This window comes from Anser cygnoides, chromosome 2, assembly GCF_040182565.1.
Source record: "Anser cygnoides isolate HZ-2024a breed goose chromosome 2, Taihu_goose_T2T_genome, whole genome shotgun sequence".
Lineage (NCBI taxonomy): Eukaryota > Metazoa > Chordata > Aves > Anseriformes > Anatidae > Anser > Anser cygnoides.
The window spans coordinates 68,144,422-68,172,286 of record NC_089874.1 but is presented as its reverse complement, the minus strand read 5'-3'; the positions used below and the strand labels follow the sequence as shown (position 1 = coordinate 68,172,286).

The 27,865-nt window shown below is 39.6% G+C and overlaps 1 long non-coding RNA gene across 1 annotated transcript; it reads right to left on the bottom strand.

Annotated features, from left to right (window-relative positions):
- Window positions 1-608: 608 nt before the first annotated feature.
- LOC106041823 (uncharacterized) lies at window positions 609-23,906 on the bottom strand. Its single transcript, XR_001210726.3, has 3 exons — window positions 23,818-23,906; window positions 23,535-23,708; window positions 609-1,169 (listed from the first exon to the last, which is right to left on the bottom strand). It is a non-coding gene; the product is annotated as an uncharacterized lncRNA (long non-coding RNA).
- Between the last annotated feature and the right edge of the window lie 3,959 nt (window positions 23,907-27,865).

Genomic DNA, 27,865 nt, shown 5'->3' with positions numbered 1-27,865 from the left:
TCGTTCACATAGTGTTCTTACCCTAGCAAGATCTTGCTCTTCTTGAAGCACTTACAAATATAAGGTAGGTACTCTGAAGGAAGGCATTTTGACTTAGTTACACTTTTTGTTTTACATTGTTTTCATCATCCTGTTTAACAGTCTTTTATCATCCTAACTCAAAAGGAATGCAAGTGTTAAGTAACCACAAACTGCAACACAGAAAAATCAGAATATACAATTGCTTCCTTTAGAACTTTCATTTTTTAATTTTAGGAGAGGTTATGTTTTATATTTAGGAGATCACCTGAATCACTTCTGAAATCAATTATGATATTAATTTTTGAAAATTCAAATATCTTTTTATGTTACCATGACATAAACTGCTATTAACCTCCTGACATGTCAATTACTAAAGAAAAACATTTGTTTCAGCGGGACTGTGGTTATGCACACCAATGGCCATAAAGAAGCTTTTTTGCTTTTAAGGTCATCATTGAAACAGAGGCCATGACTAGGGCCAGGTCTGTGCTCATTGCAAAAGAACATGCTCTAATCACAGCATGACCAATGAAAATGAGGTAGACATAATGAAGAACAAGCACCTCAGATTATCTACTAACTAAATCTTATCTTTCGTGGAATGGATATAGTACTGGCCTTTCAGCTGTTTTTTTTTTTTTTCCTCCTTGGGGTAGCACATTTAATGACTAAAAGACAACATTATTTTCTTTAATAATCAGAACAAGGCACCAGAAATTACACTTGATAACCTCAAGTCGAAGCTACAAAAGTGAACAACAAAACACAATTCAAATACAGGTGGCCTTTTTTCCTTTCAGGTGTTGCTTTGCGGAAAAGGACTGGGGGTCATGGTGGACACCAAGCTGAATATGAGTTAGCAGTGTGGCCTTGCTGCAAAGAAGGCAAACAGTATCTTGGGCTGCATTAGGAGGAGTGTTGTCAGCAGATCAGGAGAGGTGATCCTTCCACCTCTGGTATTTGTGAGGCCACACTTGGAGTAGAGAGTCCAGTTCTGAGCTCCCAAGTACAAGTGAGACGTGGAGCTACGTGAGAGAGTCCAGCAAAGATGATGAGGGATCTGGAGCACCTCTCCTATGAGGAAAGGCTCAGGAAGCTGGAACTGTCCAGCGAGGAGAAGTCGAGGCTCAGGGGAATCTCATCCATGTCTATAAATACATGAAGGGAGGTTACAATGAGGATGGAACGAGGCAATGTCCAGTGGTGGCCAGTGACAGGACAAGAGGCAATGGTCACAAACTGGAATATAGGAGGTTTGCTCTGAACATCAGGAAGCACCTCTGTACTCTACAGGTGACTGAGCACCAGCACAGGTTGCCCAGAGAGGTAGTGGAGTCTTCCTCCTTGCAAATTTTCAAAACCCATCAGGGCATGGTCCTGGGCAAGCAGCTCCAGGTGCCCCTGCTTGAGCAGAGGGGTTGGACCAGATGATCTCCAGAGGCCTCTTCCAACCTCAACCATCCTGTGATATGGTGTCTTAAATTTCTGTGAGGCATCTCTCAAACAAGATCTGATATCAGATTGGGACTTAGGTCGTTAACAGAGACAGTAAAGGATATGTCTCTTCTCAACATCACACCCTTCATTCCTGGTTTCAACATCCTCAACAGTGTAATCATCATAAGAAATAGAAATTACTCTTTTTCTGACAATATTTCTAGGCTATTAAAAGCACATATTACAGGCACAGTGAAGGAAACATATGTTGTTTAACCCAATTGGTATAGTCATAATACAAAAAAAGTTTGGTATTTCATATAGAGGGCATACACAATTGCCTTTACAGGTTGCAGATATAGTCCCATACAGAGAAGTAAAGAGTGACCCATACCTAACAAGCTGACAGAACCTAGTGAAACCTATGTCTAATGCTAACTTTACTGAAAACACAGTGATTGTTTTTTCCATAGTCTATAGTTCTGCCTTCAAAAGTTTTTTTGTTTTTAATATAAGATACTCCTATGTAAAAGAAAGCTACATCCAAAACCATTCACTGTTCTATTATACTTTTCCTTTGAAGCTGGCAATGAATACTGCAAATGAGTGATAGGAATATGTCATAGTACTAGAATAAATGATGGAGGTGATTAGCAGTTTCACTCTGGTTTCCCTAACCAGCACTGACATCTTACTTGCAAAGACACTTTAGAGATGCATCTACAGTTAGCTAAATTTGCCTTCTGGAGCTGCACAGACGTCCTCTAAACTCTTTTTAAGCACAAGATCAGAAGCGATTGTAACTTTTTCAGCATATGGAAGGCATAGGCAAGTATGGAGTGCTACCTCTAGTTTCCATTTTTAATCATTCAGGACTACAAACTAAGCCATATAAGTGAGAGAAAAATTTAAACTACAGCTTAATTTTCCATCAAGTTAAAAAAAATGCATGTGAAACTTTTGCCTCTGAAAGAAATTTGCTTCAGAGTTGTGCTGGTTCCACTGACTGTTTTGGTTTCTCTGGTCCACAGTAGGATTTCTGCTCAACAGCAGCCTTCCTACAACAAGGGAGGGCCTCTGATCACTGTGCCACACATGGCATGCTGCAGGCTTGAGCAATTTTGCAGAGTGATGGCCAGGCAGCCTCAACTTTACCTCCACCTTGCCAAGAAAGGAGGAGGGCCTATGTAGTGTTGTTTGCAGAGCAGCTGGGAGAATTTGAGTTGTTTACACAGGTATCTTCCCACATCACTGGGACTATTGCATATATGGAGTCTCAGAAAAACTGGAGAGAAGCGTTATGAAAATTTTTCACTTCACTCTGTTACAGGATGAAAAAAATCTATGCATTTCTCTTTTCCATGGAACAGAACTGCAAAATAAGGATGGCTGGAAAAGGCAAAAACTGCAAGTCACATGACCTTAAATTTTGTGCTTAAAATAGACAAAACAACTTCATTTGAATCTCATAAGGTTGGTATTCAGCCAACATGGATTAGCATTTTTGAGTGTTCTTAATTTGAGTGTCCTTAAAACACAGAGTCTTGGTCTTTGCTTACCTGACCAACCAATAATATTGGATAAAAATGGCTATGATTAAAGTTTCAGCATTTCCTTGCTTATCCTTCCAAGCACCATCAGCACAGGTGAGAATGATTCCTCCCTCTCCTGGGGTTTGCACTGTATTGTATACAGGCATGCATGTTTGTACATTTTAATTTACTAAGAAGTTCTACACCTCCCTTCACTATATTTGCTTGTTCTACAGATGATAAATGACTCTTCTATAGACCCTTTTGGATTGCTACTTGCTTTTCCACAGTTCAGCAAGATTGATAGTGACACTGTGAAAAGGTAGCTCTTCTTGGTAAATCATTGTGTGGGGAGAGTGTTAGAATCAACATCCAGCAATAAGTTACTGTGTTGGTTTCATTCTGACACATATACTCAGTTTAAATACAGGTAGGTTTTATGGTTGGACTTCATGTACACATTTACATAGGTTACTAGTGATTATGTAAAACTAATACAAATTATGATTTTTTGGGAAAAGCTAGAGACAGTTTGTGGAAACATCCATATAAGAGAGACATCCAATAAAGGACAAGAGCAGGACTTCAACAGTCAGTTTGGAACTAAAAAGCACGAAGTTTTGATGCACTGTTTGCTCCCAGCACAGGCGTTCACATAAGTTATTTTCAAAACTACAACCAAGCAACTGCTTCCATTTTCTTCCACAGAACCTTCTGGACACTCGTCATTTTGACAGAATTCACCTAACCATACACTCCTATTTTTGAGGATCCTTGGCTTAGTTATTATATACGAAATTCATCTGTGCTACACGCTTTTTTTTTTTAATAAGGTCTTCTTTAGAGAGGGTGTAATCTCAATATCTCAATAATAACGTATAGAAATTTGCTTAAATACAGGAAATCAAAAATATTTTCAGTTATATAATTTTTATCTTCCTCCACTTACAGTACTGGAAGCACCATGTCTACAAATTTCCTGAAGCAGTATCTTTTTAAAAACATCTTTTTGTTTTAAGGACGCTGTGTGGAATACAAGGACTCCTATTCTCCTCTCAGTCTGTTTCTTACATGACATTTTGTTCTCACCTGGACTACATTTAAGAAAGCAATTTTTCAACATTCTATAAGAAAATATTACATTTAAGATGAATAGATGAACAGAGTTCTAGCTGAAGTTTCTTGCAGGATAAACACATTTTCAGGAGGGTTTGAGGACTAACTTGATTAGATTTAAACCCAGATCACCTTAGAAGAGGTTGTGATTGACATAACTTATCTTCTTAAGTATCACTTGGTTTAGATTCAGGCAGACATTTGATCAGCAAATGGTTGCAAGTGTCACAGTTTAAATCAAACCATCTCTTCCAGAAGTTTACATTTAGCTGGTGAAGTTTGCACTGAATCAGTGAGGAAGACTTGCAAATTCTTTTCTGCCAACAGGCCAAAAGAGGTGATAAATTCCAGTACGACAACAGTGCACAAGTTTTGCTGGGGACAAATGACTGTTACATCTTTAGCCAGAAGCATCTGCTGGGTATGTCTATGCCTTGGTAAGTTGCTCCCCTGCTTGGATTAGGGCATAATGGTACTGCAATCATACTTACAATGGGTGTTTTTACATTGCTTCTGGCACAGACTTTAAGGTGTTCAGAGACCACCAGGATAGAAGAATCTGGTCAGAAGACAGGGCAAATGTTAGCCTCTACAGAAAGGAGTGAGAATGGCAATGATAAATCACAAGTAAAAATTGGCTCTTGGTATTTTGAGCAAAAAGCTCTACTTGATTCCTATCAATAAAAAGCAAAGCCAATTGCAGTTCACGGCATTCTAGTGAAAGAGTCTGTCAGACACTCAAGCTGTGCTTTACTCAAACACCTACACATAGTTAAAGATTTGCTCCTCTCTCTGGGTACTCAAAACAAAGACTCTTTTACATCAAAATTCTATCCAGAGGAACTTTTCCTATATTGATCATCACAGTCAAAAGCAGAAAAGCAGAAAAAAATCTGATGTCTCATTGTGGTCAGCTAATGAGGTTGTCCTGTTCTAACCTTTTCCGGAACAAGTATTCCCACAACAAGCAACATATTAAAGGCTGGGGAGAAGAATTAATCATAGTTGAAAGATAGACTGGTGGGCTATAGATTCTTTCAAGGAGAAACCAGTTCTTAATTCTGTTCATCATCTGTCCTGTACCAAAACTTTGCCTTTGAAGCCAACAGATGCAGATATGAACTCCCAGCTCTTTGATGAATTTGAAATGAAATAGGCAGAAATACAGTGAATATGTTCTTATTTTTAGAATAGGCCTTCAGAAAGTTAGAAAAATATGTCTTATGTGTCCTTTTTAGTTGCTGAACTCTCCCAACAGAACTTACTAATAGGATACTTTAGTTTAACTGGGGCAAGAACCAGCCCTTGCCAGCCAGCCTCCCCTTCTGTTCAAACTTTAATTAAAGGAAAAAGTCTGTTGCTTCTATAATTTAAACTACAAAATGCAATCTGCAGTGCTAGTGACAGGACAGCTACTTACTCTCTTGAGAACATCAATGTTGTCTTCTTACTACTTTAATTTAAAGAACTGCCTGTGTATTGCTGCTTGAAAAGAGTAAATCACAATTCATCCTGAATGTCATATATTCAGATGTAGGGTTCTTTACCTTATCTTTGAGTCTGACAAGATGCCAAATGAAAGTCAAGCTTGTTTAATTTCATTAAAATTATTTCATTTGTTCATTTTGCTACAGAATAAAACCACAAATAAAGTCCATGATTCTTCAGAACACCACTGCCATATCTGAGAAAATTACAGAGAACTCTCAGCCAGGTTTCTTTCCTGTAGCCTATTCTTTCAGACAACGTGCTAACTACTACCATCTGACTGTAATGTACGTAATAATGTACTAAGCCATTAAATATGTTGCTCTGATATTCTGAATCATAATAGGTATGGTATAAAAACACAGGTAAACAGAATGTTGTATGTGTAGTAGAAAAATACAAGAGGAAAGGAAGCAGGTGGGGTCTTGTGTGAGGGTCCAGAGCAGAGATGAGGGGAATGAGAGGCAGGACTACAGGACCAGGCCACCTTGGCAGGCTGATGTCACACTCCAACTCCAATCCTCCACCTAAAGGGTGAACTTCTCCCTCTACCTTTTGGAACAGCATTGTTATTCACTCCTTCTAGATGAAATGAAAGAAGCCTCATTCTCAAGCCAAGGTCTCTCACTGAAGAGTCTAGAGAGCCTCATGATATTGAGCAGCAATATTAAAGTATAAACTTTTTTTAATGCAGTCTGTCAGCTGGAATAAGGTAAAATTCAGCAAACCAAGAAAAGCTGGGTTTACATTACAGGGTCCAGATTACAGGGTCTGGTAATGGGAAACATCCAAAACCTCTGGAAATAATAGGTGCTACCTACCCCATCTATAAAACTGATGCATGAAAGGTGCAGAAGGCTGGCAAAAAAAAATATTGGCTTATCTCAGGGACTTGATGCTTGAAGAGTCACAGAATGGCTGAGGCTGGAAGGGACCTCTGGTATCATCTAGTCCAACTGCCACTGCAAAAAGCTTGATCACGTACAGCACATTGCCTAGAACTGTGTCCTGTTGGGTTTTGAATATCTCTAAGCATAGAGACTCCACCACCTCTCTGTGCAACTTGGTCCAGTATTCAAACATTCTCACAGTAGAACAGTTTTTTTTTTTTCTTTCTTATGATCTGTTTTTTCTTACATTCTGATCAAGTTTTCTATGTTTCAGCTTGTGCTCATCATACCTTTTCCTGTCACTGAGCACCACCAGAAACAGTCATACTCTTTGTTACATCCTCTCATCAGATATTTGCAAGGAATAAGATTTCCCCACCCCACACCTTATCTTCTTTGGGCTAAATAATACAACCTCTGTCCACTTCTCACCATATAAGAGATATACTTGTCCTTTGATCACCTTTGTGGCCCTACATTGGGCTTATTCCAGTAACTCCATGTCTTCCTTACACTGTTGGCCTTCTTTGCTGCCAGTGCATATAGCTGGCTTATGCTCAATTTGTAGTCCAGTGAGACCCTTCTCACAAAAATGCTTCTCTGACATGGAGATTAAATACAGCCCACTAACAGTCCTACTTGATTTGTCCATTAGATTGTCAATATTGCTGCCCAGTAAGTGGACTGTTTTGTTGACAACTCCCAGATAAATTACAGAAAAACCTGGTGTTAAATGCTAACAGACTCAGCATGTTCTCAGCTCCTGAGTCTCCAGTATAAAAGGAATGCACTTTTCAGACCCACAGGAAGGGCTCAGTGGGGACTAATGCAAACTCATGTGAACTCACATAGTAGTAAAAGGATCCACATAAATGAAGTCCTTTATAAACAGGCTTGATTGGTCATGATGCCCTTGTCACCAATATGTTAGCTACTGAGTAGTTCCATTAAGCATATCCCTATTCCCACTGGGCTGCTACAAATGTATTAAAGAAACCTGCTTGGGGCCATAAGGTGATCTGAACTGGACAGAAAAAACATTGTAGTGCTCTTACTATGCCCAATAATTGACTCAGCATCTTCAAATAAATAATACAGAATATGATTATTTCTATTGCCCATGAGGGTAAATTTGAAGAATTAGTAAAGACTCTTGTTAAATATCAATACTTAGTTTATCATGTATCCCTAGCATGCTTCAGAGCTGTACACAGCAGGTCTGTCATACCAGAAAAATAGCTTCGTTCTTAGTTCACAAAGTAGTGTTAATAATGAATGTTTATTACAGTAGCACCGAATGGCTTCCTGGAGGCTCTCTCTGCACTTATAATGGTGGCAATTTTAGTCTTCTGCTTCTGTGTGAACTTGAACAAAAAGGAGCATTAAACATATTCAGTAGCGTTCATTCATGTGCAGCTTCATCAAGAGATTCTACAAAATCCCACACTGGGAAGTTTTGGGGTGGGTTTTTTTGGACTAAGAAAAGGCTCTGTAGCACGTACTGTATTCCCCTTTATGTGATATCATTGTCAACCTAGTTTTCACACAGATCTGTAAAAGAAGGTTGGCACTGGTAACCTGCCAGGGCAAAGGTGCTTTCTTTCCACCTGCTCCCATCAGACTCTCCCATCAGATATTTGTAAGGAATAAGATTTCAGTGCAGTGAAGGACGTTTCAATCTGCCAATTCTTACATTCCTAGGACCAGGACAGAGTATTTTATGATAAACTTGGCACAAAAATTCCTTAGTTGCATTCTTCTGGCAAGCTCCACTTTGCTACAACAGGTCAGGGAATCAGGACATACTGCTACAGAGACCAAGAATTATAAAAACATCTCTTACATAGAGATATATGGTCCATGAGCCTGTCTGCTGTAGCTGTTTCTCCCACTCTGTTTATTAGGAACCATAGGTCTTGGAAATAGGTAACATCCTCTTTCCATTATTGAATTGTCTAGATAGGACAGGAAACCAGTCAAAACAGCAGAGAAGAACAGATTGTGATATCTCCAGAATACTCTCAGATAGCTGAGATAAAGAGATGATACAGCAAACAGGCACGTAATTGCAGTGCATCACATCAGTGGGGTTGATGCTAGGTGGTCATTACAGGTGCTATTTTCTATTTAGAAAACTACTGTAGTCTAATGATAAAGCCTGTCTTCTTTCCATTACAAAGCAATTGTGAAAGTACAAAGCATCTGCCCTACCATTAAAGTAGCTATGTTCTAAGGCTTTTGTTTTCAGCTTTTCTCCTACTTTGGTAAATTGTCCAAGTTAAATAGAATGCAAATAAGGATCCCTACACTTCAAAACACATCAGGTCCTCTGCTTATTAGGATTTGTCTCTGCATTTGAACCTCTATCAGTAAGCAGCATTTGTGCCTATAATCTCCAACAAGATGTTTAGGATTCAAACGTAACAGGTAGGAGTTATTTGTATTTTAATGGTAATGATTAGGTTCATTTGTTAGAAATTTACTCTAATGGGTATACACTGGAGCTTTGTCATCACTGAGTACTAGTGCTGCTGTACATTTCCTTTTCCATCTACAGTGACGCCACTGTCTGCCTGGAGATCCCTATAAATGAGCCTGAAAAGTCATATAGAGCTCCTGGAGATCTGTACACAAGATTCTGCCCCCCCCCCCGCAACACACACACACAGTCCCATCTTCACTGTGGGAAGAGTTGGGCTTGACTCTCAGCATTGCTTCCACATCAGTACTCAGTTTTGTTCCACTTATGCTTACCAAAGGCTTATTTGTCTCTGACTCTAGACTTGAACATCCACAAATCTAAAGGAAATTTAGGTCAGCACGTTGTATCAAGATCATCTCATGTGATACCTCTACTTCAGAAAGTCCAACATATCAGGTTCACTGAATGTATTGAAAGAATAAATAATTCATTAAATCAATATACCTTCTCCCACTTCCAGGCAGTGCTACACCATAGTAAAAAGGAAACTGGCTTCGTATTAACACCCTAATTATAAATGCTTTTAAAAGATTAATGTTTAATACACAGCTTAAGTATTATAATCAATTCTTACAGATATTTTGGAAGTCCAGAAAGCCAATAGCTTTGTTATAAATTTGTTCTGCTGTACTTGAAATTGATAAATTATGTAGTGTTCAGGTTTGTAACATCTAATAATTCGTGGATGTCATTCATAAGCCATTCAGAAATCAAACATCAATATAATATTAAAAATGAGAACCTGTTCTACTCTAGTTAAGATCCTTCACCATATTTTCATTACATTGGCAAAGTCCTGTCATTTCTTGCCTCATATTACAAAATCACAATCACTGCATGCTTGAGGTTGGAAGGGGCCTCTGGAGATCATCCAGTCTATCCCCATGCTCAAGCAGCATAAATCCAGTTGCCCACAATCTTGTCCAGGCAGCTTTTGAAGATCTCCAAGAACAGAGACTCCACAGCCTCTTTGTGCAATCCGTGCCAATGCTCTGTCACCCTCGCTGTGAAAAGGTGCTTCCTGATGTTCAGAGAGAACCTCCTGTGTTTGTTTGTGCCCATTTCCTCTTGTCCTCTATTGCTACCTCATTCTCTCCGCTTAGAGAAGAGTGAGAGTACAGCATTTTAGCTTTTGATGAAAAATTTACTTTACTTTCACTCCTGCAAATCTTAAAGACCATTTAAGAGAGACTTTTATTGTTCCCTGCTCAGTCTGTTCCCTATCACTTTTCCCTACATGGAAATATATGCAGTAAAAGCCCTGTCCTTATAACACCAAAGTCTGTTGTCGTACGATATTATTCTTAAACATGATTTAAATCCTGACAGTACATGTGGGTAGACAGCTTCCAGTGGGAAAATAACATCCACATACAAGTTAAAACATCTGGCAATTCTGACTTTTTTTTTTATGATAGCCATGAAAAGTTTACTTGACTCTCTCATCACTGAAAGAAAGGTAATATTGACATTTTGATCAGGGATTTTGGTCAAGCTCCACCTCCATTAGTTAAACACTCATAAATGGCAAGAACAAATTATAAAAATAATTACATAGATATAATGGCCATTTGTGAAGCAATTATAGTATTGTACAGCAGACAATTTCTAAAAACTAAAATACAAAGCACATATTACGTGAAAAGTGAAGTGGCTAATGGAGAAACACTAGAAATTAGTGGGAAGTCAGCCTCCAATGGAGGTACTATCTAATAAGATTTTGTGAGAATCAGATTGAGTCTTTACTATAGATCTGAAAACTGCACCTGCAACTGAAGAGACTCAGACGACAAACTGAGCTGATCTCTAACCATGTCTAGGGCAAAGGAGGCTAATGTGACACTTAAGAACCACCTTACAGTCTGTGTTAAATCTGTGTACAATATCAGATAGGTGATTAACACTGAAGAATTGTGTTGATTTTTTTTTTTAGGACATACAAGATAATAAAATCATAGAACAATTTCTTAAAGTCATTTATAAATTCAGGGAGGTATCATACACCATAAGACCTATAGTATTGTCGCATTAAGGGGTGTAGCCGATTAACTGTTACGGGTCTGGTTGGGGGTAGTTCACAATCACAATAGATCACAATCACATAGGTAGTTCACTGTCACAATCACAGATTCACCAATAACACATTAACCGATATGGGTCTGGTCAGATTCAGAGCACTGAACTATCACAATCACAGATTCACCAACAACATAACACACCCTCACTCTAGTCACATTCAATGAGAACTATCACAGCTAGGAACAATGCAGTTAAGTGCAATTTATTACAGCAACAGGTACACAGGTTCTTTGGATTGCCGGTGATAATTTACTGTCTGCAAAAGCAAGCTAGCATGCATGAAATACACAGGTGCACAGCCTGGAAATTAACACATTAAAAGGCACAAAGACTGTATAGAGATTTCTAAGTTTCTGCAGAGACACCCAGTATAACCAAGTGTTCAAATCTCACCCAAAGGCGTCCCAATGGGGGGGAAGAGGCTCAGCCCGTTGACTGATCCCAGAAGTCAGGAGGTCCTCGGGATGGCATATTTCCTCATGATGGTATCTCCCCTAATGATGGTATTTTTCCTGACATCCCCTCTCTCTTAGGCCAATCTATACTATTTTCTATCTTTTAGGTGGAGCTTGAGTGACTCTAGTCAAGCATATCTTAGTTATGATTGGTGAAAAGTTTTCCTGTCTCCGTTTAAAGGAATAGGCTCCAAGAAATTCAGAGTGCGTGCCCAGTGAGGGGTGGTTGCACCTTGGAGGTGGGTAGCTTTTGAGATGGAGGTGCATTTTGGTATTACAATGATATTATAATGAGCAAAAGTACACTAGAGTACAGCATTTTGTCAAAAACATGACAGGTCGTTGGCTCAGGGTAGCAAAAGCACAGCTTATCAGTCTTGGTGTGCACAAGAACAATTGAGTCCCCACCTGGTCACAGAGCCTAGCCGCAGTGTCTCCACTCCGCTCTACACTCCGTAATGTTCCTTAGAATCAGCACACCAGGTTCCCCCGGTGCCATAGCATCTAAGGTTGGAAGCCTAGGGAACGCTCAGGTAATGCAGCTACGCCCTACCCTGAAAGCCTCTTCAATGCTGTACATTTTCTTTAAAATGTGAATATTAGTTTTATTTTCCTAGTTACTTTAGGCAATTATACCACAAGTATATATTTAGTCTACTATAATGTTGCATCTGACAGAAACTAGTTGACCTCAAAATGAAGCTTAAAGCCCAAATTTGTATCTGAGAAGAGTATTACCACCTGGAATATACAAAAGGAGTCAGACTATATTTCAGAAGTCATCTGGCAACAACTACAGACTGTTTGGAGGATGCACTATAACTAAGCTCTTCAACTCACTTTAATTGGTGATGACTTATGGACTAATACACTCAAGGGGTTTGAGTAAATAATCTAACAGTCTTTCCTCACCTTGAAAGCATTCCTCTTTTCAGCAAGAATGATTTCAAAGATGAAAGTACTGATGTGCAAGATCATCACAGAGCTTATATGCTTGTACAAAGATATATAGCCCCATCTCTAACTCCCCATAAATCTTCATCTGGTAGAGGAAGGGTTGCTTGTCCACTACTTCTTGCTGTGATCAAGAGAACACAGAAGGAAGAAACTGTTCCAGTTTTGTTTCCCTCTTGTGCAAGACTGGGTAAGAAAAGTCACATGAAGCAGTAAGCTTCTATTCATAAACAGAGAAGGACATTCGTGCTCAGGGCATAAAAACACCCTCCATGAAGGCAGTCATGCATAAGTTTACTGGTTTTGGCTGGAATAGAATTAATTTTCTTCATAGAAGCTTGCACAGTACTATGCTTTGGATTTGTGAAGATAACATACTGATGTTTTAGTTGTTGCTGAGCAGTGCTTACACAGCATCAAGATCTTCTCCCTCCCCACCTCTTCCCCCCCCCCCTTGTATTTTTAGACCAATACAAGCAGCTAAGACAAACACTTAGCCCAGTGCTCACAAAATGAGCCAGTTTAGATTACACAGACATCAGATTTTGCACTCAGAAAGATCAAGTGCTTCTGACAAGTCAGAGCCAATGGCAGTTCAGTAAGTGTGTAATTGTCCACCTAACCTCTTCAGTTAAGTGCTCTGAACATTGATCTTTTCCTTTAGTTGCCACAAGTATAATTGCTTTCCTTATAAAAGCAATTCTAAACTTCAAACATATACTCAACAAAAAATAACTTAGGGACTAGTTTGATATTCCTTTTCCCTAGGATAATAGGATACTTTCAATTATGTCCCCTCACACTGCGTTACTTAAATGCTACCTGTAAAGCAGAATACTCAGTTACAAATATTATAAGGGAAGCAAAGTAAGGAAGAAAGCATTTGCTTCACAAGGCTGTGCATGTATATAAACACAGAAGTAAAATACATACAGATCACGTACTCCCTGAAGGAGCAGAGAACTACAAAATATGTAGTTTTTCTTTCTATCAGATATACCTGTTCACAGATTATTCAAAACATCCATGACTAAACATGACTGGGGCTATCAGATTATTAACTATAGCTTACTGCAGCACAGAAGCATCTCAAAATACGTTCTTGAAAATCATTTGGGATACATAGTTCATTTTTCTCTCTCCTGCATTAACTTTCTTCAGTATTCTAAATCCTAGACAAAAAAGTTGATAGAAAAAAATCACAAATATTTATTAAAGTACTCAAATAATAATTTCTATCCTTTTCCCTGATATATATATAATATGTGAATAAAAGATGTCAAAGAAGAAATGGAAGTATCAAAGATATCAAAATAAGATTTATATTGGAAATCAAAAAAAATGTATTTATGTTCTGGTTTAGCTCCTTTAAATGTCTGGATATTATTGTCTTTAATTATTCCTAAAAATCTCTACAATTTAGAGTAGACAACTGTTAATTCTCAGCCTTCAGGATAACATTTAGTGCGTACCTTAAAGTTTCTTGACCTTTGTGAGATGCTGAGTATTTATGGGTTGGAATGCAGGTAGAAGTCAGCTCCATACTCACATCAGTTTAAGTGGAACAAAAGTAATTGGGACAAAAATAGCCAACAACAGAAACCAAGTTAATCTAATATAGTAATAGGGTCTAATTTTCCTTCACATATGTCATTCAACAGAAGCAAAATTAGATTGATATTAAAGTAATGTTAAAATCCTTAAAGGTTGAGATCCCATAGGAGGTAACAAACTCACTCTTACAAGTATCAGAGTTTGAAATCAAGTCAGCACTGTGACTAGAGTTTGCATAACAGTAACACTTGGAACACCCTACAGAGATTATGCCATGCTTGTAACTTTGTGTGAATGCATTACCTCTCAAGGTCTTGAGGATCAGCCTTTTCTCATTGAAAGTTTCTCTAGCAAAATAGCCCAGGAATGTTATGAAAGCCAACTGCCATTAATGAAGTGCCTTCATCCAGATAGATGCACAACTGTCTTTGGAAAGCCATCAATTCCCCTTGCTCTAGACCTTTGCACTGTGTGCTCAAGCATTACGTTCACCATCCGCTCTGCCAAAGGTCTGCCACATATGGTGGGGATCGTAGAATCCTAAAAATCAGAAACTTTCATCAAGCCAAAAGCTGTCACTGATACAAAGGCTCAACAGAAATTTCATGAAAAGCTACACACCTGGAAAGCATAGAATCATTGATTCATAAATCAGTTCATCAAAGTTAGGTAGGTTTTAACATGAAAACATTGGAGTCGGAGCAGTGATCCATCTCCATAAATATTGGCTGGACTTCATATCTGCCATTCTTTACCTTTGGGTGATATTCATGTAAACTGAGTATTTGGGAAGCTTATGAGAAAGTGTTATATACTAGATATGTTACTGACAACACTGTTTTAAAGGTTGATATGTAACAATAATGAATGATATAAAAACCACACAATATAAACTGCTTACACCTATATAAACACACATTCATTTCCTATTCAAGTAAGCTAGATGTTATGAACATCTTTGCCATTGAAGGACCCCTGTTTATGTTGTAAGACATTTCACTCTGGTCTTAAGAACCACTCCAACCAAAAACTAGTCCAGTATCTTGTTAGCATCCTGACAGTGGAGAAAACTTGATGCCTGAAGAATATAAGAACAGAACAATTATATTGTTATAATTCTCTTCAGCATAATTTCTGTAACTATCACAGTCAGCTTGAGTATTTACTGATCCAGACATTTTTATTTTTTAACATATTCAGTTGTCATCACTGGCTTTTTGCTCAACGGACTTGTCCTGTCTCCCAGTTCAGCTTCACACTGGATAAAGGATCACAACCTTTCACTTTGAACATGGTAACTGCTAGTTTCATTTGATGACACTGTAGTTCTTATTCTGGAGAAGACAGGAAGGCAGTGAACAATTGATATATCTTCATCCTCTCCATGGCACCCACTAGCGAAATCAGAATTATAACCCCCACTGGCAAAAAGGCCAGGAACCAAATAGAGATCATGAACTGTCTGCTCTCTTGACATGCATGTTGAGAAACATGACATGCAGCTTTTCCAGACTGTTTTCTGAACCTAATTTGAGTGAAAAACGTCTATACAGAAGTCAAATACCCAAATATCTATATCAGCTTCCTGTCACTGTCAGAAAGATGCTTTAGGTAAAACAATCTTTACTCCCATTTCTGATCTGCCTCCCTGAATTTTAAGTGTACGTGTCTATGTTATTCACTACATACACTTTCTTTAATGGGTAGAGATGAACTTTTTTAGTGTGGAATTTGGCAGGCTTCCCTTAAATGTACACTTTATGATGGAATTAATTGCATCCTAATGACTGCACCAACTAGATCTCAACTGACTATAAGAGATGCATAAGCTGTGCTACATAGAGTGGCCCTACTCCTAAATTCAAAGATCATACCATCCCAAGCCTTAAGAGCTGCTGAAGCCAGAGAGTGGGCTTGCAAAGGAAACAAGAATCAAATTAAAGTTCGGCATGAGTCTTCACCAAGCTCATATTCTCAGTTTTAGAAACTCTAGTAAGAGCTAAAAAGGATGAGGAAAGGGCTTAAAAGAGTGACAGTTAAAGCCCTCTTGATAGAGTATGGGAGGAAAACCTGTGAAAGGAATGGAAAACAATAAAAAGAGTCAGACTGTAGCCCACGGATCAATAATTTTATCCTCCCTAAGACTTGGTTAGAAATAAGGTGGAAGTATAAGCCTGAGGAATATAGAATTACCTTGAACCATAGGGTTATGTAAGCTGTTTCCCAACTATTCGTTACCTGGTACTTGATATAAAAACGATGACACTTTGGCTCCCTGTAGCAGAGCCAAATGCCTAGACCACCTGCCAAATCAACAGAAGGATATTCAGCTGAATTTTTTTTTTTAACCAATCCAATGATACAAGGCATGCTAGATTAAAGGAATCAATTGCATTACAATGAAGCTTTACATCTGAGAACAGTCTTACATTTATGGAAGCATTATCCATCGACTATTGTGTATACTTCATTAAATAAAGAATACATTACTACATCTCTCCAGTCTCTTTTCAAGCTATTTGCTAATATTCTCATAAGTTTTATGAAATGTTATCTATAAAATAATGTCCTTGTCTCTGAGGTTTGACTGTATAGCACGGTCTTTGCCACAGAAGTGTCAGCTTCTGCTGAAAACAGAAAAATAAGCAGACCAGAGTAAAAAGATCACATGGTGACAAGACAGTCCCAGAAAACTGTCAGTCCCTGATAAGGACATTGAATCCTCCTAGGAACTCTCCTATATCTTTCTAAAATATATTTTAGAAAACATTAGGCTTCAAACTCTTCACAAAAAGTCTTCCTTCTTGCAATGTACTATTCATAAAGTATTTTGCTTATTTAAGAGCAGTAGTAACCTAAAAGCAGTTTTTCAGCTATAAAATCTAGCTTACGCAATCTAATGCAGCTTCTCTGTACCTCCCCATGGCAATCTGTTTTAAATTTTTGACCAATGGATCTCCACTGCTGCAAATAGGAATTTCAAATCCTTAGTTAAGCTCCAAAAATTATGCAGATAGCCTGTCCAGAACTCTCCCTCCCAATCCATGGTGGAGTAGCAAAACTCCAAGATAGAAACTATTCTCAAAACTTATGCCAAGAAAATGAAAACTCGAGTGCTATTGCAAGTGTTTGTAACATCAGGGAAAACCTGATGTCATAGTAATTATGATGACATCAACACATTCATTATTCTAGTAACAGAAGTGCTTCACATTTTGTGGATTGATATGGTCAGTTTATGGCACATAGGACAGACAAGCATGGCTGGCAGATGAGAGTACCCTTGGATGCAGAGCTGTTTGCTTCTCCTGCACTGTGCAGTAAACTTTGCATAGCTTAACCAGGAGAGACCAACACCCACCTTACTTAAAGACACTCTCTATAACTACCTGAAAGATGAGATCTGTCCTCAGCCTCCTCCTCTCCAGACTAAACAGCCCCAGCTCCCTCAGCTGCAACTCACGTCTTGTTTTCCAGTCCCTTCATCAGCTTTGTTGCTCTTCCCTGCACATGCTAAAGCAAGTCACTATCCTTCACCTAGTGAGGAGCCCAAAACTGAGCACAGTACTGGAGATGTGGTCTCACCAGTGCCGAGTACAGAGGGGTAATCGCTTCCATAGTTCTGCTGACTACATGATTTATGATGTAGGCCAGGATGGCACTGGCCTTCTCGGCCAACTGGGCACACCACTGGCTCATGTTCAGCCGGCTGTCAACCAGCACCCCCAGGTCCTTTTCTGCTGGGCAACTTTCCAGCCACTCATCCCCAAGCCTATACCACTGCATGAGTTTGTTATGACCCAAGTGCAGCACCCAGCACTTAGCCTTGTTGAATCCCACACAATTGGATGCAGGCCTTCAATCCAGTCTATCCATACCCCTCTGCAGGGCCTTCCTGCCCTCAGGCAGATCAACACTCTTGCCCAACTTGGTGTCATCTGCAAACGCACTGAGAGTGCACTTAATCCCCTCCTCAAGAGCACCAATAAAAATCTTAAACACAATTGGGCCTAGTGCCGAGCCCTGGGGAACACCACTGGTGACCAGCCACCAACTGGATACAACTCCATTCACAGTGGCCCTTTGGGTCTGGCCACCCAGCCAGTTCTTCAACCAGTGAAAAATATATCCATCCAAGCAATGAGCAGCCGGTTTCTCCAGGAGACTGCTGTTGGAAACAGTACCAAATGCCTTGCTAAAGTCTGAGTAAACAACATCCACAGCCTTTCCCTTGTCCACTAAGCAAGTCATGTTACTGTAGAAGGAGATCAGGTTAGTCAGACAGGATCTGCCTTTCAAAAACCCATGCAGTGGGTTTCTGTCTGATCACCTGGTTGTCCTGTATGTGCTGTGTGATGGCACTCAGGATGTTCTGCTCCATGACCCTCCCTGACACGAGAAGTCAGACTCATAGGCCTGTAGTTCCACAGATCCTCCTTCCTGGCCTTCTCGTAGATAGGCATCACATTGCAATCAACTGGAACCTCCCCAGTTCGCCAGAACTGCTGGTAAATTATTGAAAGTGGCTTGAGAGCACTTCCAGTTACATTTATTCATGTAACCACTTCATACATAGGCATAAAATATCAACTTTGAATTCTCATAATCATCTCCAAAAAAGGAGCAACCCGCATGAACTGACTGTATCAAAGAAGGGTCCACTAGCACATTCACACTGAATGAGATACTGAAAAAGATACTGATAAGAAAAATGGTACAGAATTTGTCCAGGAGAACATAGTTCCATAGTAATGTTATTTACAGTGAGCCTCATTAAAACTTCTTCACATTCAAAGAATAAGTCCTACCTCACTAACCTATTATTTTTATCATCTGGAGTGCAGAGCTCTCTGATAATTTTATATTCTATCTATTAATATTTGAAAATTTTTAAAGTATCATTATGCAATAGTTAACAACCATTTGCATTCCCAGTGTTGTTGTACCTACATTCAAAGATATGCTTTGTGCCTTCTCTTGAAAAGTATAGCTTCAGTGTTTTCGCAGCTCCATTTATTTTAAAATGTCATCTTAAACTGAAATATCTTTACTGCTGGACAAAAAGAAGAGCTAAGAAATTTGACTTCTTTTCCTCAAGTTTCTGCCAAGATTTTTCCAACAGCTCTAATAATCGTTATAGGAAGCTAGCAAATTAGATCTAGAAAAAGAAGTCTCTCAAGTTAATCAGGAACAACTTCACTGAAATGTTAGTTTCTTGAATAAACTTACTGTTTGTGTTTTCACATGAAGAAGCAAACAAAAATCCCTGCTTGAGGTGAATTTTAAATGTCACTTTTTTTCCCCTCTCTAAGTAATTTCTCTTTCCACTCATTCTTTTTCACTAAAACTGACATTCACCTAAAGCTGGCTTGCTACAGTTGACAAGGATGGTCACAACAATGGTCACACAGACTTCATAAATCAGAAACTTGTTTTATTCATGCTGTTCATGCTTCTAGCTGTAAAATATTAAAACAAGATCTGTAGACAGGTAAAGAGGTAAGGAAGAAACTAAAAAAAAAAACACAAGGAGTCAGGCTCTGCTGAAATCAATTACACAAGCACTAGGGCCCAGAGTATACTTGACAAGTAGTTAAAGTTTGACTAAATCCTTTCTTTTGTCAGTGATGCTCTCATCTGAGTTGCCAAACTGAAACGCCTCACCTATAGCCTAACCTGCCATGGCACCACTCTTCTAATTCCTGTTTTTAGCAGTTCTTGGGTGTTCATAAATATGGTGAAGATCAGTTCCTTAATATAAGATCTCATCCTCCCCTCTAAAAGTTTCTTCCTTGCCTGAGTCCAGCTTTAGTTCCTTAGCAAAGATTCAACTGAACAAGTTTACTGCTACTACTGGAAACTTACTGTAACTTCCTGAAAACTTACTGAAATCTTCCCAGTGATGTGGTTTGGAAGCCACTCACCTGAGCAATGCAGATATGAGAACCTGCTCAGAACAAGGTTATGATAAGCAAAGGCTGTTTGCTTGGCATACCACATGGCATTAACTTCAGATTACATAAAGTTGAAAAGCTGGGGCCAGAACTTCACAAGGATACATGATGTTTCAACCACAGACAGACACATCAGGTCAGAAAGTGAATTTCAGTGATTCCAGCTTTGTACACCAGCATAAAACAGAGCAGAAACTAACCTACCACAAAAAAGCAACAAGAAGTAATGCTACTTGACCCTGCAAATGAGGTACTAAATCGGGCTAATACAGCAGCTGAGACACCACTGCTCTGAAAAGGAGGCAGGACAGCTGTAGAACGAGTGCCCTAATGCTGGAAGGAACTGAGGAAATGCTAAAATTATCTGTTATGACCCTGGTGTCAGCACTGCCTGTGATGTGGGAATCTCCTCAGAGCATTCTCAGCCAAGTAGATGCTTTAGTGTCCTTTTTAGCCTCAAACATTTAGGAACCTATCAACCTGTCCCCTTATAATAATTTAGGTACCTCTTTTTTGAGGGAAAAAAAAATGCTCCTTGCTTTCCTGAAATCCCTAGAAGCCAAACTTCAATTCCAAAGTCAGAGGTTACTTTTGTGGTGCAGGTAGAACTACCATACAAAGAACTACATCAGAGTAGGAGCAAAAAACCTAGTCTTCTTTGCATTACTTTTGTATCATGTCATCAACATGCCAAATGTATCCTTAAACAGTAGTATTGTTTAGAAGAAATTATGAATGAAGTGCCACTCTTGCTAAGCCCAAGGCAAGCTGATGAACAAAGACAGGAATGTGTCTACTACATAGAGAAGAGAACATAAGAAGGTCAGAGGAAGAGGAGCTTCCATCCATATTTATCTTCAGTTTTAAAGGAAACCAATTTCCTAAATACTTCAATCTAATTTGCAGATGATCCACTTTATTGAATTTTAATACTCAGATTGCCATGCATGCCAAGTAACTGTCACAATATCATCAGCAGGATTGCTGGGTTATCCAGGCTTATTCCCACTTCATTGGGAACATCTGGAGCTGGAAACTGCAAACAGAAAAAAATATGGCATGATATTTTCTCTAACAGATGTTTAAATAAAGAACAGAATTAAGAACACAGATGTCTACCAAGGAGGATATTTACTTTAGAAAATAAATATTGTGTTGGAGTGCTTGTGTTTGACATGTTTAGGCATAGAAAGCATAAGTTAAACAAAGGAAGATCTGCTTTGTATTTTTGGGCCTTCCCTACAGAAAGCTAAAATATTGCTATAAGCAGCCACAGCTCCCGCTGCTGAATCTTGGAGCAAGTCTAGATACATATTCAGAGCCCTAGAAATAGTCAGTTCTGTGAACTTTCCAGACACAACAGTTACTAAGAGTCTACCTTTTTCATGACAGCTTGCTTAGTCCCCTCCACCCAAAATTACAGTAACTCCAGAAAATTTCATGGGGGGGGGGGGGGGGGGGGGGGGGGGGGGAGCTTCATAAAAACAAAGCAGTTTCAGTATTACAGAATAGTTTAAAACCACAGAAATTTTGTTCCTAAGTGCTTTTGAAAATTCTACCCATTTTTCTTTGCTAAACCCACTTTGACTAAACATGCTTCTAATTGCTCAAAAATAAGAGTTTCTCATGTGTAGACAAGTAAGATAACCTGAAATAAAGGAATTGTATTGTTAGCTTCATAGTTCTGAAATTGCCAGCTAGGCACATCTGTAATAGAGGTTGGTAGCTAGACAATTCACAGATAGTTACACCAGTGCTCAATCATCCTCATTTACCCAAATTCCAGTTTTAAAATGCAGTGTCTCAAAGCAAAAAGTCCCTGTGTTATGCATTCTCCATCATAGTCCTTGGTTGTCCCTCATGCAAAAGAGACAGGATGTTCCCCGTCCTTTCCAGAAAGAGCCATATTTATGTCCCTGTCTTCTCCTATACTAGGTCTCTTCATACATCTCCACAAAGCTACATTACTTTCCCTCCCTCCTCTTGCAGAGATTGTGTTTAATCCCATTTATTGCATACCAGCCTCTCCTCCTTCACCCACTTACACCCATAACTCTTTCTGAGCAACCCTCTAAATCTTTCCCACATAAGGCTCACCTCTCCCATAATTCTGTCCCCTCACATCAAAACCACCCAGTACACCTCAAAACCAGCTTTGCCCAGCTATTCTTCCCCCTTGCACTCCATACAACGTCACTTCTCCTGTCCATTAGGAGACCTTGTGAAGACTCTACACCTAGCCTCACCAAGGATCTCTTGCCATATACTTTAAGGAATGGTTCTGCTTTCTGCAACTCCCCAAGCTCTTGCTTCTCTGTTTGGACACTTCAGGTGTCAACAACTAGCTTGCTAATTTGCTCACCAGAAGCAGCTTTGAGATTGCTAAAGAAAAAAAGCATAGGAGAGCCCTGGGTCCTTCTGTGTCTTGATTTTTACCCTTCTCTGTAAAGCCAATATGTTGCACACTGATCACTCCCAGAAAGTTTGCAGTAGAGAAGTTAATGTGGACACCACAGTTTTTGGTACAAGGTAGCTGTTCTTCTGGACATATATTTTGTACTGTATATGACCATTTCCTTTTTTCAGGAAATTGTTAAGCTTAAGCTTAACATCATGAAAACAGCAGTTAAGCATCTTTGCTATATCCACATTTCTCTTTCAGTGCTCTAAGAAAGGACACTAATGGTTACTCTAGCCCTTAGAGTAACTTTAATGCTAGAGGTTACTCCAGACTCAGAAAAAAAATCTTGCTACTATTACTATTCTCTTATTATTTGTCACCTATTACGGTCAGAGAGGCAAAGCTGAAGACACAAATCCAGCTACTGCATGCAGATAAACAGTCTGTGGGTTTGAAAGACTGAGAAACAGACAAGATCTGCACTGACAGAAAACAGTTGAAAAATTATGGCAAATTTGCCAGCACTGAGACGTAAAAAAAAACTCTTGAGAGGAGAGTATTGTGTTCATGGTATGATTTGCTGAGATCACTGTGATCATATATAACAGACTCATCCTGCCTACGTTGCAGAAATGATCAGTTTTAGCCTTTTAACTATTAATAATAAAAAAATAAAAAATAATAATTAAAAAAAACTACTCCAATATTGCACGTTCTCTTTTTAGCATAAATGTTACTACCTTCCATGGGAGTGAATTCAAGTACCTCATCACTGATTTTATTCTTACAGAGCTCCTTCCCCCCCCCCCCCCCCCCCCCCCCCAGGACCCCTCAACCTTCTCAGAAATACTCCTTGCAGGAAACCTTTGCAGCTGAGAAAAACAATAAAGAATACAACATTTGAAATGGGTTGTTGGAGTAAATAGTGTTGCCAACATCTTATTGCCAAAGACAGTTTGCACAGAAAAATAAAAGCTAGGTCAGATTCAGAGTGATAGGTATTTAACAATTGGAATCAGTTATTCTTCTCCTTTAATATTATTCTCTATTCTTCCTTTAGATTCACCATATTTTTTGTCGTTTTTATATGAAACAACATCCTAATTTGTTTGAACTTTGTAACCACAAAAAACTAAAAATACCAACAGATCTCCAGTGTTACTTTACCTACCGGAGAGCAGTAAGAGCAGAGCAGCTCCACAAGGGATGACAAGCCAGGAGCCAAAGGTGACAACCAGGGCACACTCCAACAGGGTTTGAACATGGCAAGCAGCGTGGTGGTGATAACAGGGTCCATTGACGGTCCCAGAAAGAGCAGGGTAATGAACTATTTCCAGGGTCTAACCTGGAGGCCATGCAGGAACAGCAGGAGATGAGACCAGAGATAGAACTGAAGAAAACACTGTAGCGTGGGCCTAATAACTATCCAAGAGACAGCACCAGGAAGAAGCTACCTAAAATCCTGATCCAAGGTCCCTCGAGGAAACAAGGCCAGTGGCAGGACTGAAGATATGGGTACCCGTTTCATAACTCAGACCAGGAGCAAATGCTCAAACTTGAGTTTAAATGGAGCACCTGAGGCCATGGGCAGAAGGCATAGGTGGAAGCCCCAGGTGAGGCTGGTCAGGAACATTAAGGCTGTTAGTGCCCTTATTACCTAGCCATAGTCAATGGCCCAACATTAGGTTGCCTGCTGGCAACAAATGGCATATCACTGGTACCAATATTCAGTATTTTTCTCAACAACTTAAATGATGGCACAATATGCACCCTCAGCAAATCTGTTCAGAGCAGTTAAGGTGTAGTAGTTTCGCAGGGCACTGATATTACTCCAGTCTGAGGTTGTGTATATCTGCTTGCATGTTTCTGGGTATGGAGCACGTACTTTATCCATCCTAGAAGCTGAACTTGCTGAGAGGACAGATGTTTGAGAAACCTTGGTTGGGCTTAGATCTTGGCTGCAAGAAGTTTCTGTGGGCTTTCTCGGCAATGATGACACTTTCGGCTGACCTTGCATACTGTTTTCAGACCCACCTGGATCGCCTTGCTCAGGTACTCTGTGTCTGCCTCCAGTTGGTGAGACCTCTGCCCCTGCCTGCCTTGCTGTTTGTTTGCTCCTACCTCCATGGACACAGAGCTGCAGCCCTTTGTGGGGTGAGACCTGACTGAGCACCACACCCCCTTCCCTTTTTGCATTCATGATTTACAGAAGCAGACATGCAGAAGGGAACCATGTAATATACTCAACAATGTCTCATCTGTGCTGCAAGAAGAACAGCACCTCAGCAAATACCACGGCATACACCTGCTTCACAGCTGACCACAGACAACTCACTGTGAAAGCTCGAAGTTAACTCAGATGATAAAATGCCCAAAAGCTGCCTAGAGAAAAGGTGCCAGACGTAGTTAAAGCCAAAATATAGACCAGACAAGAGAGGGAGAAATGTAGGGAGCTTTCCCAGACTGTGTGGGATAATATTAGTTGGGAAAGGTAATAAAGCTCTCTTGCTCCTCTGAAACATGTCTGGGAGAGTAATGTAGGAGGCCAATGTTTGCACTATGTTTGGAATGAAAAACTTCAAGCTTCTGCTATAAGTGAGAGTCTGATGTGATATAAAAATTCATTGAGCACTACCTTGTACAATCCCAACAAAAGACACTCCAGCTTATTTCTGTTGCACTGCTACTCTTAGAAAATTAATGTGTTTCTGACTTCCTATGCTTGATGTATTTGAAGGACCTTCAGCTGTGTTATCAAAGATCAACCTTTGTAAAACTTTTTCATCAATTTATTCTTGGGATGAAGCACAGTCTTTCAAATTAATTGGGTAGAACAACAAACTCTTGTGGAATCTAATGCCCTGAAGTACACAAAATGAGTATCATATCGGTTTGGACAGGCTATTAAAATCAAGTCATGTCAAGTCTTGCCTTGTAAGAACTGCTTTTTCTGGGAAGGACACAATTCACAGACAGCTTTTCATAGCAACAGGCATAGCTGATAGAAACAAACAAACAAAAAAAGAGTAAGGGGCACTGCAATCTACTATAGGCCTAACAAAGGCTTGGTAGAATTTCTACTGAGGTCAATGGAAAGTTTCAAGGGAAATTATTGGCATCAATGACTATATCCTATATAAATTTTCATTCACATTCCTCAACATTTAAACACAGCAGGAAAAGACACCTTGACAGGTTTCAAGGAGCATAGTTAAAAATGCAGAAGTTAGGAGTCATTCAGTACTATCAAAAGTTACATAAAGAATAGCTGCCTTAGGAAATGGGAAGGTTAAATTATTTCTTAGGCTGTAGCACCACACAGATAAATATCAAATGAACACAAAAGGTGTTAAGATTGAAGCATCTTATAAAAACACAGATTCCTGAAATCTCTGCGGTAAAAGTGAGATATATAGAGAAGAACCGGTTTAGGGGACAGAGAATATCAATTGGATTGACCAAAGGCCACCACTTTGCAGTTTGTATCAGTTTTTTACCGCTGTAACAGTGTTTATCTATGGATCCTCTATGATTTGAACTATGGGAGCAAAATGTGGATCTGATTGTTCTTTGATCAAGTGACCTGTGAACAAGACAGAAACAAGGTGAAACCACAGAAACAGACTGAGAAGCAAGCTTCAGAAATGGGCTGGACTAGCACTGAGAACAGAATTTTTGACAACACTGTCTGAGGGGTCAGGAAACATAAACAAAACCATTGTCTCCTTGTTTTCTCCTTTCTTCAAAGAAACAGAACCTTGCACACTTCAAAAATGAAGAAAAGTGTACACAGACTAGGTAAAAATAAAGCAGAATATGTACACTCAATAAACATTGGACTGGATGATCCAATAGACTAGATTAGATGAACCAGCAATGAGCAAGCAATGTGTGCTTGTAGCCAAGAAGGCCAACAGTAACCTGGGCTGCATTCAGAAGAGCATTGCCAGCAGGACAAGGGAGGTGATCCTCCCCCTCTACTCATCACTGATGAAGCCTCACCTGGAGTATTGTGTCCAGTTCTGGTCTTCCCAGTACAAGAGGGACATGAAGCTACTGGAGAGAGTCCAGCAAAGGGCTACAAAAAGGATTAATGGAGTGGAGCATTTCTCATATGAGGAAAGGCTGGGGGAGCTGGGCCTGTTCAGCCTGGAGAAGAGACGGCTCAGGGGGGATCTGTTCTATGTGTGTATCTGAAGGGAGGGCATCAAAAGGTTGGGGTCAGACTTTTCTCAGTGGTGCCCAGAAATAGGACAAGGCAATGGCATAAACTGCAACACAGGAAGTTCTGACTGAACATGAGGAAAAGTGGGAAAAGATGCCCAGAGAGTTTATGGAGTCTCCTTCCCTGGAGATATTTAAAAGCCATCTGGACACAATCCTGGGTAATGTGCTCAAGGTGACCCTGTTTGGCGGGGGGGTGGACTAGACGATATCCAGAGGTCCCTTCCAATCTCAACCATTCTGTGATTCTGTGATCTTTAAAGGTCCATTTCAGCCCAAATCATTCTATGATTCTATGAATATATTATTGTCATTTTCTCAGTGCCTTGTTGGTGCCTAGTAAAAATATGTTGTCTTGTGCTGAAAATTCTTTCCTATTTGCATGTAACAAAAAAAAATCTGGAGATAAGGCAAAGAAGAGGGAGGCAAAAACATACATCAACAAGGATGAACTTTAACCATAGAGTAGACTAGCAAAAAGTAAGCGCTATACCAATGCTCACTCTCACAGTCTGGCTACACAGGAAAGGAAACACAGAGAGAGAAAACTAGCAGAATATTATCCAAAACTTTACCAGGAAGGAGCCATGTGCAAAGCATATACAATTTACCAGGAATCAATGCCAATATGCATTTACACTCAGTCTAGAGGGAGAGTGGTGCCAGATAACCCTTCTGCCTACTGGCAGCAGAATGTAGGAAATGTTGAGAGGGCACTGGGGGACAGAAAGGAGGAAAAATGCTACAAACTCCTTCTTCTACAAACTCCTTCTTCTTCAACTAGAATGCTGTTGAAATCTATAAAATGTGTATAGCAGAACTACTGCAAAATACTAGTCAGGGAACATACCTGGTTACATAATGCTTAGAGCATGTGTTATTAATAAAAAGATGCTGGACTCTCTTCTAGTTTCATGTCTCTGTTGTATTCAGGAAACCAAAATGGAACCCAGTGCTCCAGGTCTGGCCTCACCAGTGCTGTACAGAGAGGTACAGGACCACCTCTTGACCTGCTGGAAACACTCCTCCTACTGCAGACTAGGACACCATTCGGCTTCTTTTACTTGGTGTCCAAAGCTGTTTTCCAGCTGGGTGGCCCCCAGCATATATTTGTGCATGCATATCCAGCAGATAGCATTTAAATTTCTTCATTTCTTTGTGAACTTTCTAGCCCCCAGCTCACACAGACTGCTTAAATGTTACAGAGCTACAAGATGTTCTTTCAGTGTTAATCAGTTGGCTTTCTCTGAAACAAAACCTGTGTGCGGTTCTTGGGAC